At 36.9% G+C, this 22,729-nt stretch overlaps 1 non-coding gene across 1 annotated transcript; it reads left to right on the top strand.

Moving 5' to 3' along the window:
- Positions 1–21,632: 21,632 nt before the first annotated feature.
- On the top strand, positions 21,633–21,739 carry LOC144373643 (U6 spliceosomal RNA). The gene has a single exon (XR_013433239.1). It is a non-coding gene; the product is annotated as a U6 spliceosomal RNA (small nuclear RNA).
- Positions 21,740–22,729: the final 990 nt, after the last annotated feature.

Raw genomic sequence — 22,729 nt, 5'->3', positions numbered from 1 at the left:
TAATGCTCAGCTCCTGAGGAAAATGCTGACAAAACCGATTCTTTGCTAAAATAAAATAAAAACAAAAATTTTAAAAAGTAGAAGAGAGTCAATGACCTAATATTTTTTTAGGCAAAAGTTACACAAAAATACGGTCCCAAAATTTTGCAATCTTTCATTTCAACTTTAAAATATACTAGTTTTGACCATTTTTCATCTCTTCATCTTTTAGAAAATGCCCCTCTGTTAGGCTCTGCCATCCTGGGACTGGAAGTGTTGTTTTCATCCTTTTGATCTCTCATGGGTGGCCCCAGGTGGCCCTACCTGACAGTGCCTGGCAGCCAGCCCAGAGAGTAAACTGTGGGGCTTCTTTGCTGTCGCCTGGCCTAAGGTCTGCCAACTCCTCCCAAGACCCACATTCTGCAGGCCATGCCCCAACTCACATGTCCCCTGAGATCCCTTCAGGACCAGGAGCTCCATACTGGAGTCGGTTTCCCCAATGAGGCACTTTCAGGGTCATGGAGCAGATGCTGCACTCTGGTCCTTTCCAATATCTGGGCAGCCCGGCCTCCAGGGCACACAGCAGGCAGCACCCACAGCCTCAGGAAGCAGGCTTCAAAGCTGGTCCCTTCACAGTGATGGAGAGCGACAAGTAAGAGCCCTAGAACAGAGTTCCAGAGACACCACCTAGCCCTGGAACCTGTGGAGCCCAGCGATCCGGGGACGAGGCACCGTGCATGGAGCCCGGAGCACAGCCCGCAGTCAATACAGGCCTCCTGCCCTCTCCACAGAGGGAACTGGGAGCTCTGGCCTCCCCTGCTGCCAGGCTCTGCTGCCCTTGGGCCTGTCCTCCTGCCCCCGCATGGGCAAGCTCCCACTCCCCAGGCAACTTGCTTGCCTGTTGCCGACCCTAGACCTGAGTGAACTAAAAGAAGAAGAAAGACGGAGAGGGGGACACTGCCTTCCCAGGAATGGGGACCTCGAGAAACCCTCTGGAAACCCGTCCAGTTTGGCTGACAGGGTACCCAGCCACCACCTTCCGGGCACGGTATCCAGGGAATCACTGGGTTTTTTTTCTTCTCTTTAGAAAGTCCTGAGCACCATGAGTCAGACCCTCCTCAGCTGTGGACTTCTTCCTGCCATCGCGCCCTTTCTGCGCCTTCCTTGAGTCTCTCTTAATGATTATATGACTTTTTGCACCACTTGGGGAGCAAGATAGAACACTTAGCCTCTTTTTTAAAAATAATTTTTAGTTGTGGATGAACACAATACATTTGCTTATTTATCTAATATGATGCTGAGGATGGAAACCAGGACCTCACACATGCTAGGTAAGTACTCTACCACTGAGGCAGGATCCCAGCCCCACTTAGCTCTGTTTTGAAACAGATCAATTCTGTTTGCATAAAAACAAGCAGGCTGGGGTGAGCAGTCATGATGCTGTTATTTATTTATTTATTCACCTTGAAAAGCAGAGATTGTTCAGTAACTATTGAGAATGAACACCTGGATAGTGGCTTTGCAGGTTTTTTAGGAAGGCAGGTGAGTGCCCAATGCCTGGGATCCATGTGATTTACCTGGAAATTGAGAAAGCACCAAGGTTGATCTATCTCTGTGCAAGGCTGCCAATCATGAGGCCACTGCAGATATTTGTGACCAGTCAACTACTGAGCCGAGTGCTTAGCTGGGTTTGGCACATTTCTGAGCTGACTCAACTCTTCTGAAATGATTTCTGTTTTCTGCCTCCAGCCAGAAAGTCATCTCAAAATATTGGTTAATTTCAGAAGAAGGAAAATAAGGTTCTAATGCTGCCATCCAGGTCCAAGTCTTCTCCAGTGCACCTGCTAGGCCTGCTGTGAGCCTCCATCCAAATGGTCAGAAATTCACTGACAAATTTCAAACGGGCTGAAATGTCATTACTGTTTGTATAATTTTGGATTGATTAACAATAGCATAAATGACACAAACATGACAAAGGTGGAAGTATGAAGCAAACCTCTCATTGGCAATCTTTTCTTTATTCAGTATTCAGCAATAGAGTCAAGTAGTGGTTTACCTAGCATGGCTTATTTGGGGGACAGAAAATGGCTTAAGTAAAGATCTGGGTTACATAAGCTTCTTTCACCATATCAATTTTGTTTCAGACGCTTACAACATTCTTATCATGGACACTTATGCCATCCACATCATCAAATACAATATGTCAAATCTATCTTTTCTGAAATCTAGATTCTATTTTTTGATGTTTCATAGTCCTGTCAGTAATTATATTTCCCACCTTTGTCTCCTTTTTTCTTTATTTGCTTTCTATTTAAAAAATTAAAGAAAATAAAGAAAAAATTTTAAAAAATCTTCTGCATGCATATATAGTTCACATTTTTTTATGTTTAGAAAAAAATAGGACTTGGTGGTACTTTACATTCTCTCTAGATCAGCCTGTTCTCTAATTAATAAACCTTGATTCAACTTCCAACATATTCAATGTCAACCTATATTTCATATGCAAAGGGGTGATGAGATAAATTCTAGCTGTTGTGTCTTTGTTGAGAGCCACGGCCAGTCAGAATGATGCCTGGCATTTGCCAGAGGAAATGTTTGAAAGGTGACAGGGAATGTTTGAAAGGTGATGCCAGGGAACCATTGAGATGATGATTTGAGTTAAGCCATATCTAATTGCTGTGATGCTGGATTGATTGCATTGTACATTTGACCTTTAATGTCTGCAATGGGGCAGCTCTTGCTTCCTTGGGCACCAGCTACTTTGAAGTTCTTGCTCTACTTTGGAGTTTTCCTGGGGATTCCCAGAGAGTTCCCATTGGTTGGGGAAGTGCCAGAGGAGGGATTTCCAGTGTGCTGGGTTGCTGGAAGGACCATGTGAGTGGCGTTGACGAAAAAGTGCGCATGCAGTGCCGGTGAGAATTGAAATAAAGTAGTTGCTGTTTGAACCTACAAGGCTTTGTGGCGGCTCGGTTATTCATGCCCAGCAAGACTTCGGCATTTCTTCTTGATGAAAACTGTGAAGTGTATGAAAAATAAGTCCAAGCACATTACTCTAAATCTTTTGTCATTTAAAATGATAGACCTCAGCCAGAGCAAAGGAACATATACAAAAATACTTGCACCAGGCTGGTTTCAGACCCCCTCTCCATCCTAATGGAGCAGCTGACCCCAAAACAATAAGCCCAGGAAATACCCTATTCACATTCTGGTTCCATGTTAATTACTCAAGTAGGCAAATATCAAAGGTGCCAGTTTAGCTCAAGACATTATCAGCATATTTTCTCAACTACTATTGCTGGCAGTATTGTATTGTGGGTGTAATAGTGTAGAATAAAGCAAATCACTAATACCCTGAGTGAGACCTTCCAGAGCCCTGGCTCAACTCTGCTGAACAGAGTAATAACTCCAGAACTACCAATTGTTCCTAAAAGAAATTTGTTTGTGCACTGTTTCAACTTTAACAAATTTTGTTCTAGTTACTATGTTCTGAGGTTTAAAGTTTTAGATGCAAAGGTGACAGGGCATGTGCAAATATCTGTAAACTGCAAGCAAATAAATTTGCATTCTTTTTTTCTAGGACTTTTATGGACTATGGTTTCCAACAGTCATTCACAAAAGAGGTTAGAAAAAAAATGCATGTTTATTCCCAAGGAATCTTTACACAACACTTTTACAGTGGCTACTTCACATAAACTTGCCTCAGGGATTTAATTCATAAATCAAATGAATTTCCTGCAGCCTGTACAGTGCTATTGTAATGGCTACTATAATAATGTAAAATTGTCATGAGTGGTGAAACATGCCTGAAATCCTAGAAGTTCAGGAAAATGAGGCAGGAGAATTGGTAGTTTGAAGACAGTCTCATTCACTTAACAAGGCTCCAAGAAACTTAGTGAGAGCCTGTCCCAAAATATGACATTGTCTCAAAAGGACATTGGATGTGGCTCAGTGTAAAGCACCCCTGGGTTCAATACTCAGCACCAAACCAAAAATAAAAAAAAAATAAACATAAGGATTCAGGGTACAAAAACATGTAAAAAATGTTGGTAACAGTATAAATTTAATAAAAATATATTTGATAAAAGTGTTAAGGTTCTTTAAAAGCCCCAAATAAAAATGCTACATAATCCACTAGTAATAATTTGGGGTACTACCACAAGATTGTATATGCCTGTACTCTCTGTGGCTTAGAAGGGTGCGACAGCAGGATCTCAAGTTACAGACCAGACTCAAAAACTTGGCAAAGTCCTAAGCATATCAGTAAACCTGTCTCAATAATAAATACAAAAATAAAAGTGGTGGAGACTGGGTAGGTAGCACATTGGTAAAATGCCCATGGGTTAATGCCTGTGTTCAATACTCAGTACCACAAATAAGTAAATAAATAAAATAAAAGAGAGAAAGAGATAAATTGAAATTGTACGTAATTTAAATTCAAAATAAATAAAAAAATATGGGTATACATGTAAAGCAATTGAAATCCTTTTGTTGAAGATATTGCTGCACTTCTATTTTTATTGTATCTTAATTCACAGTATCTAATAAAAGGAAACAAATTAAGTGCCTTTTAGATAAAAGGTATTTTCACAAAATGCCTTTCAGCTGCAGATTATTCAACTAATGCCTTTAGAAACTACACACTTAAAATTAAAACTGGTCCCTAGAAGGCAAGATTCAGATTCTGGTGTTTTTTAAGTACTCCAAGATATTTGGTATCTGTGGGCACCTTTTTTCAGACTGTTCTAAAACTCAGAACAAGGTACACATGGGAGGTCAGGATGAAACCACAATATACAGTAAATTCTTCAATGGGTTATCTTAACTCAGACACTCTAATAGATGAAACAGTTTTGGAGATAAAGCTAGATTCTCTGTTTCACTGATTTCTGGGTTATGGATTCAATCCAAACATATATTAGAAAAGACTTAAGGCTACTGGTTAAAATATATTTATAAAAGTATTGAAAATATACCAAAGGCTGGGTGTGTTTGTGCAGGCCTGTAATCCCAGTTGCTGGAGAGCAAAGCCAGCCTTAGCAAAAGTGAGGTGCTAAATGACTCAGTGAAACCTCATCTCTAAATAAAGTAAAAAATAACCCTGAGACTGAGTCTCAGTAGTCCATGTTCCTAAGTTAAAACTCTAGTATCCACCATAAAAAAAATATGTACCAGGGGCCTGGGGCTGGGGCTCAGTGGTAGCTAACTTGTCTGGCACTTGGCTTAATTCTCAGCACTACATATAAGTAAATAAAATAAAGGTCTATCAACAACTAAAAATAGTTTTTTACATAATGTACCTATTTGTTGACAGCCTGTGACCTAATTTGCTGTGTACTTTAGTTTTTGAGATTGAAGTTGGCCATGCTTGGTGGTGCATGCCTGTAATCTAAGCTGCTTCATAGGCTGAGATAGGAGGATTCTGAATTTGAAGTCAGTCTCAGCAATCCTGAGAAGCTAAGCAACTCAGTGAAAACCTTTCTCTAAGTAAAAATAAAAAATAAGGGTAGGGATGTGGCTCGGTAGTAAAGTGCCCTTGACTTCAATCCCTGGTTTTGCCTCCCAAAATATGGGACTGGAGATATAGCTCAGCTGGTAGAGTGCTTGCCTTCTAAGCCCTGGATTTAATTCCCAGTACCACAAAAAAAAGGAAAGAAAGAGAGAGATTGATCTTTCATGTAGGTTAAATTTAAGTTAGTCCCACTTTTATTTTTCTGCCACACCAGAGAAAGGTGTTTACTGAAATGTTTGGAATGTTTCTATGGGTCAGGGCCATTTTAATAAAAAGGTCTTACATATGAAAACAAAATGAATTGAGGACTTTTATTGGGACACATAAACTACACTACCTCATTTAGAAGAGATTAATTCTTCTTAATGTCACCTAATTTTATTCTGCTTTATTCATATGTAAAAAGCTCGGATTGTTGGTAAAGATGGTGCCTGGAGGGGCTGGGAATGTGGCTCAAGTGGTAGAGCACTCACCTGGCATGCAGGCGGCCCAGGTTTCATTCTCAGCACCAACTACAAACAAAGATGTTGTGTCCACTAAAAACTAAAAAAAATAAAAATAAAAATAAAAATAAAAAAAAAAATTATTTCTCTCTTGTAAGGGACCAGTGAAACGTTGGAGGAAGAGACCACCAAGAGACCACTCATGCAATTAGCAGAAGGGGATTTATTGAGATTCCAGCATGCTGGGGCCAGGTGCCCACTCAAGAGGAGAGAGCAGCCCAGAGTCCCAGGCAGGGGTTGAGCAGTGCTTAAGTATACTTTTTGGGGAGGGCGGGGACTTTACACACATCATAGTCTCCTTTAACAAATCACCATACACCTCAGGAAAATCAAAGAACAATTCTTAGACTTGATTAATACATTCATTGGCAAGAACAGGGCGAGCTGGAGTGATAGGTCATTCCTAAAGAGGGGGTTACATTTAAACTGATTGATTCGGGCCCTGAATGTCTATGTGACAACCTGTGCAGGGTCCTAGGCTATAAATCAACTAAATGGCCAGTAGGGCATTGTCTTAACTGCCTCAGGAATTTAACCCATGCTTTGCAGTTTAGAAGCAGCTTTACAATGCCTGGTCCTTTACATTTTAACTCAGGCTTTGCAGCTTAGAAACTTTACCCTTTCTCTCTCTCTCTCTCTCTCTCTCTCTCTCTCTCTCTCTCTCTCTCTCTCTCTCTTTCTCTTTTTCTCTTAAAAAGAAAAGATGGTTCCTGGAGCATTTCTCTTCCAGGAGCTCAGGTCCATGACATTGAATGGCATGAAATTTTAATGGCACAATGGCACACCTCCAAATCCCCAAAGTGGCATGAACTCTCAGCCAATAAAGAAGTAAGGGCCCACTTCCCCCTGCTCCTCCTCATCCCCCGTTGAGCTCATAAATATCAACACCCTCTCTCTCTCCCTCTCCCCATCCCCCTTCCCCCTCTCTTCCCCCTTCCCACTCTCTTCTTCCCCTTCCCCATACTCTTCTGTGACAGACCTCTACAGTCCTACTTGTGGAGTTTACGGAGCTTTTCTGCCATTCTTACACAGATGATAAATCAAATCTTTTGAAAATGCTCTCTAGTTCTTGAAGAAAAATGAAACGAAATATGGGAAAATAGTCATTGATAATGTTTAAAGTGGAGTTTTGAGATGAAACAAAATTTCTCACTTTGCCAATTGCTTCTAGGTGCTTGTCTCACAAATTTTGAAGAATAAAATCTATTTATTTAAGCAAGTCGAAATAGAACTCCCACCATGTGAGATGGGGAATGATACCAGATAAACTCATTTTTGTGTGCCGTCTTAAAAATTTACAGATGTTTTTCAGCAGACATGGAAAAAATTTATTTAAAATAGGTTTTAGAAAAGGCATCCTGACTACCATATGGGTTCATTTTCATCTTTTTTTCATGACCCTTCTTTCCTCTTGCAACTTCACCACAGGACAAAGGACTTTGTTGACGACATTCCCAAAAGTGGGCATTAAGGGTATTTTACATTTGAAATAGGCCTTAATGGTGCTCATTAACATATCCTCCACTTAGCCTCCAGCTGTGTTAGAATGAGGTTCATTATCCTGATTACACTGTAATTTTACTATCCCTTCTATTTTATACTAGTTCACTATGAAAAAAAGAACCCTAGATTTGAATATGTGAACAGAGAGCTAGAAAACTAGAGGTTTATTCTCAGACCTAGGAAGAGCTAAGCTGAAGTTCTGGAATTTATATTGTTGTTCTGAATTTGTGATACTGCTTCCCCTACATTAAAAAAGCTTAGGAGTCATGAGGAGCATTGGGTTAAAATCCAGCATCAGCAACTTAATGAGGCCCTAAGAAACTCAAAGGGACCCTATCTCCATATAAAAATATTTTAAAAGGGCTGGGGATGTGATTCAGTGGCTGAAAACCCCTGGGTTTAATTCCTGGTACCAAAAAGAAAACAAAACACACACACACACACAAAAAAAAAAAAAAAAAAAAAAAAAAAACAACCAAAAACCAACCAAATAAACAAAAAAAAAAACCTCCATCACAAGCTCTAAAAGTACAATCTCTCTTGTGCATGGAAACAACAAATGAAGTTGGGGTTCTATTCAGATAATTATTCCAGTCTTCACCACACAATGTGGGAACATGCTGGACTCATGGCACATGGATACCCACAAAGAGCTTTAGCGACAAGCTGAAAACACCATACAATTATGGAACAAAATGCCCAGGTTTTTAACTGCTGATCTAAGCTTCACTAGACTGTAAGGGAATGGTGAAACGTCGGAGAAAGAGACCACAAGAGACTGGCTTCATGCAATTGGCAAAAGGGGATTTATTGAACCAGCATGCTAGGGTTCCCTGCCCACTCGAGAAAGGAGAGCAGACCAGAGCCCAGAGCAGGGGTTGAACAATGCTTAAGTACACCTTTTGGGGATGATGGGGGGGGTTTGCATACATCACAGCTTCCTTTAACAAATCACCTTACACCGCAGGAAAATCAAACAATAATTTTGAGACTTGATTAGTACATTCATTGGCGGGAACAGGGCTGGCTGGAGTGATAGGTCATTCCTAAGGAGGAGGATACATTTAAACTGATTGGTTCGGACCCTAAACATCTAGGTGACAAGCTGCACAGGGTCTTGAATGCTTACGTGGGGAGTTGCACAGGACCCCAGGCCATAATTCAACTAAATGGCCAGTAGGGCCTTGTCCTAACTGCCTCAGGAATTTAACCCATGCTTTGCAGTTTAGAAACTTCACCCTTTCAAGACTAGTAAGGGTCGGGTATGGAGGTTGATCTGCCACAGAGACCCTCTGAGGAGTCCTGTGAAGATGGCCTTAGGCCTGAGCCTACACAACTCTCTTTTAAAAATTCTAGTTTCAAACCTGCAGTCTCACCAGGCATACCCACACAGAGCACTCCAGTATGGCCTCAAACAAGTTATTTCCCCTCAACCTGATAAATAGAGTGAAGCCCCTGGCAGGCTCTCCTAGCCTGATAAGAGAGAAAGGCAGAAATATCAGGGTGGAGACCACCAGACAAGATGTTTCTGACCCCAGGGTAAATGACAATGAGAAACCTGGTGGTAGCTGAAGAAGATTGCAAGGGGGGGTCAAAAAGCCCAAAATTTTATGTAAATAATACAGCTAATGAACAGGGATTCAGCCAGCTCAAACAAGGATGCACTTGAGATAGAGAGCCTGATGAGGACCTGACATCCCATTACTTGTCTTCATTTCTTGATCCTCTGCATAATCCTCACCACTCTCCAACTCTATGCCCTTGTCTGGACGCTGGTGAGAGCTGCAACTTCTCCCTATCATCCTCTCCTCAACCAGTCATCTGCTCCACACCAGGAAAGCTCTGCCTTGGTTTTTGTCCTGATCACCCTGGTCTGAGTGAGTGTGCATATGCTGAATATAAAGCCTAAGGCTTGAGACTTTTGAACTTAGCATGCAGAGGGAATGTCTGTAATTAGCCTGTCATTATTATGTGTGCTTTGCAGTGCTTAGAATTAATTTATAATTGTTAGCTCTGAATGGATTATATCTATTGCAGTACCTAGCATTAAGAATTGTTGTTTTCTTGATTAAGAACATATAGAGTGAAATTATGTTGAGTAATTGAATGAATAAAGCATTGAAAGGGGCAGAAGTTCATGGAAATTCTTTATTTCTCTCCTGTACTGCATATATCACAATTGTTGCCCCCTCAAAACAAGTCCCTAGCCACAATTTTCATTTTCCGCCATTGCCACTCTTGCCAGCTTCAAACAACCTACTTATCCAGTGTCAAGATAACAAAGCACACTTATCATTTTCTTGCTTTTAGGGTTTTCAGAGTTCTCCCTGTGATTGGTTTTCAGCTTCTTCTTAGTACAGCGCGGCTGCTACCCCTCGCCAGCAAGGAGGACACGCCACAGGATTCTTCTCTCAGCAGTTTATTCAGGCCTTTAATTATGTGTCTCTGGAAGCTTCTCTTATTACTAATACTACTACTACTACTGCTGCTACTACTACTACTACTACTACTACTCCTACTTCTACCTCTACTTCTACTACCTACACCTGAGCGCCCCAGCCTTGATAAAGCACATTAAGCCCCAATGCACAACTGCCACGTGGATCTTTCTCATAGGGTGTTTTACAGCTACGTGCCAACTCTCCCAAAACAAGGAGTTGTTTATCACAGGCCACGGCGCTTATCAGCGCCATCTTGTAATGGTGGCCACAGTTCACAGAAACGGCTCACCACAGTACAGAAATTTGGGCTCCTGAACCATGACAGAAAGCCTACAAAATGTTGAAAAGAATGGCACCTAAGAGACTGATTGGACAAGTCTTCAGGCACTGACTCCAACCTAAGCCAAGTGGGCCCAGAATCAAGTCCAAAAGGTAAGCTGGTCCATTTTTATTGTTAAAAGACAAAGGATCAGGGCTGGGAATATGAACTTAAAGAAAAGAAATTTAAATACTTCTTATAAGATATCTGCTGTTTTCCAGATATTCACTGTACCACATATTATTAAAACCTGAAATTTTCACTCCAGTGGGTATATTGTTGTCTATAACTGTATAAGAAGTCACTCTAAAACTTACTAGTTCACATTTGGATTGAACTGCATTCATCTGCAATATTTTTGCTGCATATGTTTAGCTGTTATGATTACTGAACTTCAGAGGGTGATCTTGCTGCCAAAAAAAAGCACCTTGAATCTTCTTCACATGATATCTCAGAATCTAATAAATTAAGGTGAACTTGTTCTCATTGAGGAATCAGTGTTCTAAAAGCAAAAGCAAAAACATTAAAAAATATTTTCTGACTAGGTACCTGACTAGTACTCTTTCATAGCCATAACTTTATAAAAGCCATAAATAAAGAAGAAGAGTCCTGACCCAAAGTTTGTAGAATGCATTTTGCAATTGGCTAGAGTAGGAGTAAAATCACCTTACCAAATTTCTGTACACAGATAAGGGTAAAGTACCCATGATATTATGTCACTTATTCTGCCTTTTGTACTAGATGAGGTTAATACAGCTGTTCAGTGTCAAAAAATATTTTCAAAATCTCACAAGTACTGTGTGTGTGTGCATGTGTATGTGTGTGTGTGTGTGTGTGTGTGTGTGTGTGTGTGTGTATGAGTATAGTGCTGGTGGTTAAACTGAAAGAATTAATATTCCTGAGCTATATCCTCAATTTTTTTCTTTTCTTTTTTTTAAATTTTGAAACAGGATCTTACAAAGATGCTTTGTTGTGTGCCCACAATTTTTAAGTACATATCAAGATCAAATATGCCTGATGCAAAGGCAAAACTTACCTCCTTCAGAAGCCATGATTCATCATTATTTTTAAGTAGTGACATCTTTAAGTAGTGATATTTATTCAAAAAGGGGAGGGGGGTTACACACATATGTGGCTCATGTCAGCAATCTTAATAATTTGGGAGACTTAAGCAGAAGAATCACAATTTCAAATTCAGCCTAAATAATATGAGAGGGCCCTAAGAAACTAAGCAAGACTTTGTGTGAAAACTAAAAATGAAATAAAATACAATTTAAAAAGCCTGGTGATATAGAGGTTTAGGAGAACTTCCCTGGGTTAAGTATTCATTCCTCTCCCCTTAAAAAAAGAAAATAAAGAATTAAAAAAAGAAAAACAAAATTTTTACATCTGATGAACTTTTTATTCAATGGGGATAATATGTTTGAGAAAAACGTCTAAAGCTTATAGCAAGGATTTAAAATAAACTTGGGAAATTGCTGAAAATTGAATTGAAAAATGAAGAACAAGCAATATTTTTAAAATTTCTTATCAGGAGAAATTTGAAAACAGGCATATTTCATTTCAGTCATGATGAAAATGCAGGATGCTATGGAAACTGCAACAAAAGGACTGTATCTGTATCACAAAAGTTTTGTAAATGGAGAATATAAAACACTACATTTAAAAAATGAGGGTGAGAAAACATTAAGGCCATATGTGTAATCTAAAATAAATAATATGCTAAATTTTCTTCACTATATGAATTTTATCTGGGAGTATGTCTACAAAACAACACAATACTCCTTGCATAAAGCAGAGGATTTGTGATAGTCTCAAATTAAAAATAATTTCACATCTGTGGCTGTTGTGCAGGGGCTTATATCAAAAAAGCAAGGTGTGGGGCTCAAGCAGTTGAATGAAGATGTGAGGAATTTGGGGGATGGTAGGCATGCTACTTTTGAAGGCAGCAATAGCCCATAACTAAACTCTAGCTTCTGTCCTTCAGCCCCCCAAATTATTAAATAGAACTTTTTTTTATGCAGGTCAGACAAACAAGGCATATCAACAACATTTTACTAATGTAAGAGCATGCTCACAAACAAATGTTTTTGACCTTGAGTACATAGATTGAATATGAGTGTTTATGACCTTGGTTACTTGCTTAAAATACAGCCCTCTGGAAGCCTGGCCAGGTACTAACATACTTGGTCTTTTTTTGTCCTTAAATGCCTCATGGCATTGAGCATTTTACAACTTCTACTGTAAGCAGGAATGCTAACCTCTCCATTCTTAAGGTGCAACACAGAATGCTGTTTATCTCTAATTCTTACAGACAAAAAAATAATAATCTTGCTCTCTTGCCACCTGCATAAATTATTTTTTAAGTCCACCAGTTCTGCTTAACAGGTAAAATGGGGTAAACTTGGATACTTGGACTGGCCATGCCAGTTGTTCACTGGAGCCATTGGCTGCTGTTGTTTCATTTTATGCATCATCCATTAACTGGACTTGAAGGCCTTTCTTCTTCTTCTTCTTCTCCCCAGACTCAATCATCACAATGGAGAAGGTTGATGGGTATTTTCAAAATACAGAGATCTTACTCTACTAGATATAATTTGGATTCCTATACTTCTTGATTATCTTGCAATTTCTCATTCTGGTAATCTCTCATACACTTGCATCAGTTTTTGCTGTCAGAGCTATAGAAACCATTCATCCCATGACCAGAGCAGCAGCACATGACTCATTTGACTACTTCTCCAAATCATTTTATGCCACTGTTGCCACTTTTTTCTTTGGCCGGGGGATGGGGCCTGGGCTTCAGAAATTCATTGATAGTTCAACTTCCAAGGTTTATGTTTGCACACAGTGCAGTCAGAATCCTTATTTCTATTTACTAGTATCTAATCCCACTATGTAACAGCTCTCCACAGGAGTTCACTGTAATTGGACTGAGGCAACGAAGTGTTGTATGCTTCTTTGTGTCCATAGTTGCCACTACTCCCCTAAAAATCTCCATTAATCTATCAGAACTGAGATATCTCTCACCTGCAAATATCCTAAAGACTATGCAAGTTGCTGTGTGGGTGTTCATACCCAGGATGTAAAATTTTGGTCTCTAGCATTTGAGAGATGTGAGGAAGAGTTGGCAGTGTAGTCATGCTTATGCAGAGGTAACTATAGCTCCCAGGTAGCCCAGAGCATTCATCCCTCAGAATCCTGCATCATTCCATAGGCCTTTCATATAGAGGCCAGAAAACAAAGGTGCATGATCAATATTTTACATAGTGAACACATGCTCAGAAGAAAATGCTTATGATAATGAATGTATACACTTAATCAAGGTATTCATTACTTAAATAAATGATAATAATATTAATAATCATAATCATCATAATAATAACAGTAATATTTTGGAAGCATCAACAACAGAGTAGCTATAGCCATGTTTGGCCTTTCCAATGATCCACCCTTATAAGTTTCATCATCAAAAAATCTACACACCTGACATCTTCTGCAATGATCTATTAGCAAGGAGGTAAGAGCTCTGCATCCACAGGCCTCAAAAAATATGCTGTATTATGATATGACTAGAACACAATCCCCCTGACTAGGATTACTAAAAGCCATCTCCAGATGGTATCTAAACAAGCTCATCATTCTTGCAACATTGATCAACTTCTGTGTGGCTGCATCTAAAGATATCATATGTATTGAAGTCATACTGATATTATTATATGGCAGAACCCCATTCCTGTGCTGCTGCTAACAAACCAACTGCTATGTGATTTTGCAACACAACTTTTTGTATTTGATATTTTTTTTATTAACTAGAGTAGAGCCTACTTTGTAAGATTTAAGGTTTGATTGTGTACTCTGTATCTTATTCACCAAGGTTACATAAAAATAAAGAAAATACCTCATCCTCATGAGTTTAAAATTTTATTTATCATATAGTCTTCTCTTTGGCTATAACCACATCATAATTTTCCATAGGCTGTATGGTTTGAACCTAGGATCCTAATAATGCCAGAAGAAAAACCAGAAGTTCAAACATATTGAGTAACATTTTCAAATTAAATCAAAGTTTAGTCAGTAAAAACTTGTCTGGATAAAATGGTGATCAACAGACTGTTGACTATAATAGATAATGTTACGTTCAGTATACATTGAAATATGGGTTTCAATATTTAAACCTTAGAAATTAAGCTAGAATTAATAAAGGGGTGAATATAACAGCTGCTTCTCTGCTTATCATTTCAATTTTGCCTATTCATAAACCAGGAAACAAGAGCCAATATTGTAATGCATGTCTGTAATTTCAGTGACTCAAGAGGCTGAGGAACAAGGATTTTAAGTTCAACGCTAGACTCAGCAACTCAGTGGGGCCTTAAGCATCTTAGTGAGAACTTGGCTTGTCTTTAAAAACAAATGGGCTGGAGATGTGATTTGTGATAAAGTGTTCTGAGTCCAGTCCTTGGTACAAAAAAATATTCTGCTTTATTTGTGCCACTATCTAACTTCTAAGACAATAATGAAAGATTGATAATTCATGTAGTCTAGAGGATGTGAGTTGTGGCTTTGGGGTCACAGAGAATTGATCCTGAATTCCAGTAAAGTTGCTTAATATTCAGGAGACCTTTCAAATATTCTTTCACACTGAACAGCTTGTAAACTTCATCATTACAAAAAGCAGAATGATACTGAGAGTCAACATATTAGCAATTATTTAGCCCTATCTGTACACATAAAGTTGACAATGTGTTTTTACAAAGTGCAGAATATATTTTCCAAATTTTGGATCTGAGCTCTTATTTTTTGTGTGTGACTTATGTAAATCTGTGACTATGAAAGTCTATTAGTCAGGAAACACTTTGAATACTTTGTTTTTACTTTCATAACACTGTCACCTCCATGAGAATGAGCCCACCTTAATTTATTTGATTCTGAGAAGAAGGGTGTTTTTTTTTGGCAACCATATCTCCCTCTGAAGTTCAGTAATATTTGATGATATTCTCAGAGTACCCCATACTAAAAAAGAAAATTGAAATCACAACCCTGCATTAGGCTAAAGACAAAACTGCAAAATATTTTTTTTAAATGTTTAGACTCTAGTTTCTGGGTTACTGATGATCTGATGACCTAGAGTCTTCTCTCCAGTGATACTAATCTCTTTTGTTTAAAGTATGATATCTAAAATGAAGATGGATCTGTGCCCAGAATCCTGTGAGAAACAGTTTCCACTTTTGTACACTTCTGAGTTGTAGGTGGCTTCTCTCTCAAAGTGCAGAGTCTCTCCTGTTCTTTGGCCCTGATAGAATGTTGTTTGGTATGTTTATTCCATAACCTATGACATAGAACTGAGTTGTCCATTTTTTTCACCTTGCTGAGGTCAGGGTATTTATAGATCTCAAACATGGAATATAGCTGTGGTGAACATAGATATCCCTGAGAGGTCAAGAGTGAATTCTAGGATGAAGCTTGAAAAATACATTTATTTATTAGTCACATTATATTTTCAAAAATAATAATATTTTGGATATAGTGGTTTAAGTTATTAAATTGATTTAAGCTGTCCTTCTTAATTTTTTATGAATACTAGAAATTTTTAAATTATATTAATGCATTATATTGTTTTTCCCTCTGGGAAAATATTAATTCCTTAGGACATTGCTTAGAAGTTTAAAATAAAATGTGCTTTCTCATAAGACCAGACAGCACAAAAGTTAAATGAAATTTTAAAGTAATTTTGTTAAAATTTTTATTCATGAAAGGATATATTTTGGGTGTGTAGGAGATCTTGCCTTTTGTTTTGATTTTCCCCATTGGGTTTCTCCCCACTGAAATTAAGTTTTCATCACGTGAGAAGAACATCACATAATATTTTACCTTTTCCCCTCTCACTAAGGTGTGGCTGTAGAGTTTAAGAGTCGTGAGGATAATACAAATGATGAGAAGTGATGAGATGTCATTCTAAGTCCTCATCAGCCTCCCCAGCTCAAGTGCATTTTTTATTGAGCTGGCTGAACATTTCATTTGCTCTACTCTTTATACTAAATTTTGCAGCTTTTTTACCCTTTTTTTAATCCTTGTTAGTTATCACCAGATTTTTCCATGACATCATTTACTCTAGGGCCAGAAACATCTGGTCTGGTGGTCTGCACCTTGGTCTTCTCACCCTTCCCTCTTATTAGGTGAGGACAACCTGCCAGAGGCCTCACTCTGTTTATCAAGGTGAGGGGAAGTGATTTGTTTATGTCTGAGGGCAATATTGTAGGGCTTCTTTAGGCATGACTGGTGAGACTGCATGTTTCAAACTGAAGTTTTAAAAATGGAGTTTTTTTTTTAGGCCAGGCCTAAGGCCATCCTCACAATAGTGTAGTTAATTTGTCCAAAATTAAGGTGTGATTTTTTTTTTGTTTGTTTCTTTAATGTATTTGTCCTCAATTGATTTTTTTCTTTTTTCTTCTTTTTTTTTTGTACCAGGTATTTAACTCAGGGGCACTGAGATACATCCCCAGTCCTTTTTTGTATTTATTTAGAGAGAGGGTCTCACTTAGTTGCTTAGTGCCTTGCTTTTGCTGATGGTAGCTTTGAACTCATGATACTCATGTATAATTCTTCTGTGCCATAGGGGTTATGCCCTGTACCACCAAGTTTGCTTTCAACTCAGTTTTTAAGTATGTAAGACAACTTTATTAAAGTGGCATTTAGAAGCATTCCTAATATTCAGGAAAACTCCTTTGTGTTGGTGTGGCAGGAAATAAAAGTGGAACTGGACTTTGATTTAAATAATAAGAAAGTTCAATTGCAAGGGCTTAATTAGAACACAGATAATTAGAAGGTTACAGGCCATAGCACTGTTGTACTTGTTTAAAATATTTTTTTCTTAGTTGTGGATGAACAAAATATTATTATTATTATTATTATTATTATTATTATTAATGTGGGTCCAGTATCAAACAGATTGCCATATGCATACTAGCCAAGCACTCTACTACTGAGCAATAACGCTAAATCCTTACCTGGTATTTTTAAAAAATATTTATTTATATTTAATTTATTTATATGGGGTGCTGAGAATTCAACTCAGGGCCTCATATATGCTAGGCAAGCACTGTACCACTGAGCCACACCTTCAGCTCTTTCCTGGTACTTTTTAAATACCAGGAAAGAGCTGGTATTTAAAAAGTACCTGTTTTACATGAATTTTAATTAGTAGCTTTAACCCTTTTTCAATATCTGTTTGGATTAAATCAATAACCTAGAAATCAGTGAAGCGAAGTCTAGTTTTATCTCAAACTCTGATTTTACTTTCTCTTTCTTCCCCAGACCAGACACCTTATCATAGTGTCTGAATGGATTCCCCCTTGAGGAATTTACTGTATGTTGTCCACATTCCAAACTCCAAAATTTACCTATTCCTTAGTTTTGGAAAAGTCTTACAGAATTTGTCCAGAGGTACCAAAATTTCTTAGAGTACTCAGAAGAATCCATATCTGAGTCTTGCCTTTTAGGGAGCAGTTTGAATTATAAGTATGCAGCCTTTAAGGCAAGTAGATGAATGATCTGCAGCTGGAAGGAACCTTTTCATCAATACCTTGCATCTAAAAGGCATTTCATTTGATTCCTTTTTTTAGATACTGTGAATAAACATACAATAAAAATGGAAGTGAAGTAATATCTTTAACAAAAGTGTTCCAATTTCTTTAGATATTTATCCAGAATTATAATTACTGGGTTATAGGTTATTTTTTAAACCAAGAATTGTTATTTTTTTTTCATTTTTTATTTAGGCACTTTATCACTGTGTTACATTCCTATTTTTTTTAATAAGACAGGATATCACTGAGTCACTTAAGCCATTGCCAAGTTTCTGAGGCTGGTCTTGCATTTAAGTTCCTCCTGTTTCATCCTCCCAAGCCACTGAGAGTACAGACATTCACAATGATTCCCTGCTTCAAAAAAATTATTCTTAGTGGATTATATGGCATTTTTATTTTGAGCTCTTAAGAACCATGATAGGGGCTGGGAATGTGGCTCAAGCGGTAGTGCACTTGCCTGGCATTTGTGTGGCACTGGGTTTTGTCCTCAGCACCATGTATAAATAAAGATGTTGTGTCTGCTGAAAACTAGAATGAATAAATAAATATTAAAATTCTCTCTCTCTCTCTCTCTCTTTCTCTCTCTTTAAAAAAAAAAAGAACCATAAATTTTTTCAAAAGTATCTTTATTAATTTTATATTGTAACCAAAATTTTTATCTATGCATATACACCTATACTCTGGAGTCCCTACTATCTTTCAGATATTTGTTTTGTTTGGTGTGTTTTGGTGCTAGGGATTGAACTCCGTGGGTGCTTACCACTGAGTTATGTCTCCAGTCCTTTTTTTTTTTTTTAAGACAGGTGATATATCACTAATATCTCAACAAGTTGCTTATAGCCTTTCTATGTTGTTAAGGCTGTCTTTCAAATCACAATCCTCTTGACTTGCTCTCCAGCCTTTAGTATATTTGCCACCACACCTAGCTCTTTCAGATTATCATAATAACCTTTTTAACAACACTGCCCAGGCTACAGAAAATCTCTTTGACTGATGCATTTTATTCCTGAGGAAAGTTTATATGAAGTAGCCAATGTAGGACTATTCTTTAAAGACTTGTTGGAATAAGCAGGGATCATTGTTTTTTAAGCTCCTTTCTGAACAGCTCTTTGGTATCATAGTTCATAAAAGTGCTGGGAAAAGAATGTAAATTCATTTGTTTGAAATCTACAGAGATTTACATAAGCTCAATCACCTTTTGTTCTAGAGTTTGGAACTTCAGGACATAGTAAGGTCAATAAATTATGTTAAAGTTGAGATATTCTGTACACACATCGACACACACATCCACACACACACAACAAAAAACTTTCTAGGAGCAATTGGTAGTTCTGGCATTATTACTAGTGTATCAGGGACATAGTAACATAAACAAAATATGTTAAATGTGAAACATTCAATACACAACATACACACACCCACAAAAAAAAACAACAACAAAAAAACTTTTTCTAGGAGGAATTGGTAGTTCTGGCCTTATTACTTGTGTATCAGGGTTAGGGCAGGATTCAGGAAGTGCTAAAATCTCACTCAAGCTAAGAATATTTACTGGATTCCTCTCTATTTTACCTATAATACAAGCTAGAGTGAACTTCATCTGTCAGCAACAGCAATTGGGAAAATATGCTGGCAGATGTATTTTGAGATAAATTGACAGCTTTGATATTTGGGTATTTTTGTGACTTGGTCAAAGCTGATGAAACACTTGTGAAAAATTTTATGGCTCCTAGATATCACCATTTTTTGTATAATTTCTTTCATATTTTCTTCTTTTTTTTTGTGGTGCTAGAGATTGAACCCAGGTCCTTGTGCATACAAGGCAAGCACTCTAAAAACTGAGCTACTTCCTCAGCCCCTCTCTCACATTTCTGTTCACTAGAGATGATGATGGTAATTGGGAATTTTGTTTCAAATGTGGTACAGTTCATAAGACCGGACTAATATCCAATGTATTTAAATCTCTCTACTCATTCTTGATTTTGCCAAAGAGATACAGTAGTTTCTTCCTTAAATTTATCTATAGATGGAGGGAGAGTGTCTCATTTAATATTCTGCTTTATTTTCAACATCATTTCCTGTTAATATTTGCTTTTTATAGTTTTGCTAAGTTTGGAACTGACTATCTTGCACATTCTGCACATACACTCTAACAGTGAACTTTGCCTCTATGTCCCAATTCTAACTTTAGGTTAGATAGATTCATTCATTCATGTCTAATGTTATTTTTCATATGGTCGGTTTTACATATGCCTTTCTATTGCTCTTAACAATACTATTGATCTACATATGGTTTCAGATTTGATTTATATTATGACATATTGTTCTGTATTATTGCAATATAGTTTCATAATATACATTAAATGTGTCTCATAACAATAACTATATTATTTTTTATTAAAGGTTTTGGGGTATTTTACATATATTTTATTTCTAAGATAATTTTTTTGGTCTCTTCTTTTCTTTTCTTTTATTTGGTACTTGGAATTAAACTCAGGGGAATTGAGCCACATCCCCAAACATATTTTGTATGACATTTAGACATGGTATCTCACTGAGTTTTTTAGGGCCTAACTTTTGCTGATGCTGGCTTTGAGCTAACAATACACCTCCCAAGGTACTGGGATTACAATTGTGCACCAACAGGTCCAGCTCTCTTCTTGTATTTAAAGAAAAACATACTAAAATTTTGATAGGAAAATATTATATATTAAATTGAGTTAAAATAGTTGTCTTTGTAATGATTAGTTTTATTTACACACATGCTATTTTATGTTCTTTTGTAAATTTTTATTTAGTTTGTGATAAGTTCCACATATTTTCCTTGAAATCCATTATACATGTAATGTATTTAACAGATGTAACTTCAGTATATTACTTATGTGATATTTTGTACTCTAATTAAACAAAAAATCTTTCTGGGCTCCAGAAACCATTTTTTCTCAAACTTTATTATTTTTATTTTTCTGAATTACCTCGTCGTCTTTATTGCTAGGCCACAGATTTCTACTGTATAGACAAGTATAGTTCTAGTCTTATGTTATCACATATTTGTACACTGTCATTGTACACACTTACTATAATTTCTACAGGTCTAAGCTGCTTGGTGAGGAGTATTTCATATATATATACAGTTTTCATGATGAAATAATAGCAATATCTACTCCATCTTTAGTTCATGATAATTTGTTCTGTGTCCTCATCAATACATTGTATTCTTTTTGTTGTTGTTGTTTCTTACTGGAAATTTAAATCAGAGGCACACAGAAAATGGGTCACACATAGTTGATTAGAGCCTTGCTATGTTTCTGAGGCTGGCTTTAAACTCAGGATTATCTTGCCTTAGCCTCACAATCCATTGGGATTAGAGGTGTGTGCCATGGAACCTGGTTCTATTTTATTTTTATATTGAAATATATATTATTTCTGAAAATAATTTATTCTTGATATTAAGAAAGCATAGAATACCATTTTCCCCCACAAATATCTCCCCCATTTTTTGGAAAAGATGTCAATTTTTTTGGAAAAGATGTCAATAGTGCTAGATATATAATTTACTAATGTCTAAATGGCAAGTTTATTATTATTATTATGCTATGTATTAGTTACAAAACTTTATCTGTTCATATTATTATAAGGTATATACTTTTTTCTATAAATTTATAGCATACATTATTGTGATTCAAAATGACCTTTTGGGGGTTGGGAGGTGAGGGGAGAGATCATGGGGTTAGAAATGATGGTGGAATATGATGTATATTGTTATATAAAGTACATGTATAAAGAAGTGAATTTGTGCTCGCTTCGGCACCACATATACTAAAATTGGAACTATACAGAGAAGATTAGCATGGCCCCTGGGCAAGGATGACACGCAAATTCGTGAAGCGTTCCATATTTTTGTTTTTTAAGAAAACATGTCATGTAAGTTGTCTAAAAATAAAGTGTATTTAAACTCAAAAAAAAGAAGTGAATTCATGTAAATATAATTTGTATAAAACCAGAGAAATGAAAAATTGTGCTCTATATGTGTAATAAGAATTGTAATGCATTCTGTTCTCATATATAATTAAAAAATATTTAAAAATTAAATATAAATGATGGCATTATGTTCTAACTGAAAATAAATACTACTCCTTTAAAAATTGAAAAAAAAAATGTCTGTTGGTGAGTTGTAAACTTTATGAAGTACAAAATGTATCCTGAAAATTTGGTAATACATAAACCTAGATGTAGGTATTTATAGTGTTGTCAGCAAAATTAAAAAATAATACTGTAGAGTTCATTTTTTGCAATGTATACTCATAATCATATGAGATGCATTTTGTACATATACATGTTTGCTACCATTATATATCATTAATAAATGATTACTACATCTCACATTAACTACATTTATTTCAAATTAATTTGTCTTTTGAAAGCACTGATATATGACACTCTTTGATATGTACACTTGGTGTGTCTTCAAATTTGTCAATTTTATATATTATGTTCTTTTCTTTATTCTCCAATTTATAGAATTTTTTTTCAAATTATTGAGATTAATAAATTTTTAAAAATTCAGTATAACAGTGCAGTCTGTAGATTTTCTTTTTTATCCTAAGACAAAATACATCCCAATTTTAATAGGCTTATTGTTATGTAAATGACATTTAAAAACCTGCATATATAAAACCCTTACCTGACCTTACTCTGGAATACTGATATCTGGGTGGAGGGGATCTCAAAGTGATCCGTGGAAAAGGCAGAACAGGAATAGATCAGGATGTGACATTGGTGGATACTGAGTATGTAGTAGTGAGTATTCATGAAAAAGTATTGGTGGAATAGGTACAGGTAGAGAAAAATGTGCTGTGAAGGAAAGAGGGAAAGAATGACCAGCTAAAGAG

The sequence above is a fragment of the Ictidomys tridecemlineatus genome, unplaced genomic scaffold, assembly GCF_052094955.1.
Source record: "Ictidomys tridecemlineatus isolate mIctTri1 unplaced genomic scaffold, mIctTri1.hap1 Scaffold_45, whole genome shotgun sequence".
NCBI classification, from domain to species: Eukaryota; Metazoa; Chordata; class Mammalia; order Rodentia; family Sciuridae; genus Ictidomys; species Ictidomys tridecemlineatus.
This window is presented reverse-complemented; position numbering and strand designations above follow the sequence as displayed.